Below are 2,191 nucleotides of genomic sequence, written 5' to 3' on the forward strand. Positions count from 1 at the left end.
AAACCTTTCTCAGCAATCACACTTGCTCCTTATGAAGGGAAGAGAGCATAGCATTGCTTCCCCACTTAGAACTCTTCCAGGCGTTCTGTTGTCTTCAGGCTGAAGCTCAGCTTTGTCCTTTCCCTTAACTTGGTTATAACTCTTTATGATGTTGTCCTGGCCTACTCTTCAGGTTCAACAACAATCATCTTCCTAGTCCAGGAGGAGTCAAGGTTTAAAATTTTCCCTTCTTATTTATTGACCCAAACATGATTCTAAATGCTTTAGAGGGACTATCTAATTAAAATTTTGCAACAACTCTATTAGTTAAGTTCTTTTATATTTAAAGCCAGATATACTTGAGCAGGAAGCCAAGCTCTTAACCTCTATGGTAAACTGTATCTACCTGAAGTTTCCTAAACATGCAATGTTCTCTCTGGTGTCTGGGATTTCATGCTTGTTATGTCCCCTCTACTTATCTATTTTTTATCTCACTGACATACTTGTTTTTGAGGTTCCCATTTAGACAGCCCTCCACCCGCAAGATTTCTCTGATTCCTCAAGACTGATTGAGATTCTCCACTATTTCTTCCCATAATATCCTGTCTTATTTCTATCTAGAACTTTTTATTTTGTACTTAAATTTTATGTTTTCTTGTGCCACTCACAGACTATAAATTCTTTGAGGGTAGGGATATTGTCTTGACTTCACTTTCCTCTTCTGAGGTGAAAGATATTTCAGTCCAACATCCTTATCTGTTTGCTCTGAGCTGTCATTATCTATGAGGCTATGAGTGTACTGAGCTCTCACTCCCACATATGCAGACACATACCCCAAACTGGACCCAGGTAACAGAGTTTGTCATGATGGGCTTTGCTGGGGTGCATGAAACACACATCCTCTTCTTTTCACTTTTCCCCACCATGTACCTGTTCATCTTGGTGGAGAACTTGGTCATCATCTTAGTGGTGGGTTTGGACCACCAGCTATATAGATCCATGTATTTCTTCCTGATGCACTTGTCTTGCCTTGAAATCTGGTACATTTCAGTCACAGTGCCTAAGATTCTGGCTGGTGTAGTTGGGATGCATGGGGAAAAGAATATCTTGTTTGCTGGCTGCCTGTTTCAGCTCTTCATCTTCACCTTCCTTGGGGTAACTGAGTGTTTCCTACTGTCTGCCATGGCCTATGACCACTATGTGGCCATTTATATGCCTCCCCAATATGGGGCCTTGGTGTCTTGGGGCACCTGCATCCATCTGGAAGCTGCTTGTTGGCTGGTGGGCTTCCTCATACCTACTTGGCCCATCTACCTCATGTCCCAGCTGACATTTTGTTGCCCCAATGTCGTTGACCACTTCTTCTGTGATGCGTCACCCCTGCTTGCCTTGTCCTGTTCAGATGTCATCCTAAAGGAGACCATAGACTTCCTGGTCTCTCTGGCTGTGCTCCTGGCCTCCTCTGCAGTCATTGCTGTGTCCTATGGCAACATTGTCTGGACACTGCTGCACATATGCTCAGCTGCAGACAGCTGAAAGGCCTTCTCCACTTGTGCAGCTCACCTGAGTGTAGCGAGCCTCTTCTATGGCACGCTTCTCTGTATGTACGTCCAGACCAAAGTGGCCTCTTTCATCAACTTCAGCAAGGTGGTGATTCTTCTACTCCATTGTCATGCCAATGCTCAACTCTCTCATCTATAGTCTTTGGAACAAGGAGGTGAAGGGAGCTCTTGGCAGAGCCTTTTCTCTCAAGTCTATGACAGGTCAGTGAGGAGACAGGTGGAGACTCAGTTTCCTTGCGTTGGCTCTTTAGAAGGAGAATAGTGAGGACTATGGAATGGAGCTATACCTGGGTAGTCAGGAGTCATGGAATATGTATTAGTTAAAGCAAAATACTAATCTGTTATAACAAGAGAGACCTAACTATAATGTAGCCAGAGAATGAAGGATATTTTCTCTTTCCTACAAGAGTACAAAGTGAATGCTCCAGGTTTGTGGGTGACTTTGCTCAATAGGTATTCAAGAATACAAGTTCCTTCCATCTTTTAGAGTCAGCATCCCCTGGGATTTTGGCAAATTAAAGCCTATGGGCCAAATCCAGCTCAGGCTTTGTTTTTAATGAGCTCTGAGCTAAGAATTTTTTTATATACAAATCAAAAGTAGATTAATATTTCACAACACAAATATTTCATAAAATTAAAATTTCAGTGTC

At 42.7% G+C, this 2,191-nt stretch overlaps 1 pseudogene; it reads left to right on the plus strand.

The window, feature by feature from the left end:
* The first annotated feature begins 798 nt into the window (after positions 1-798).
* LOC124229061 (olfactory receptor 6Q1-like) lies at positions 799-1,750 on the plus strand (annotated as a pseudogene).
* Positions 1,751-2,191: the final 441 nt, after the last annotated feature.

The sequence above is a fragment of the Equus quagga genome, chromosome 17, assembly GCF_021613505.1.
Source record: "Equus quagga isolate Etosha38 chromosome 17, UCLA_HA_Equagga_1.0, whole genome shotgun sequence".
Taxonomy (NCBI): domain Eukaryota; kingdom Metazoa; phylum Chordata; class Mammalia; order Perissodactyla; family Equidae; genus Equus; species Equus quagga.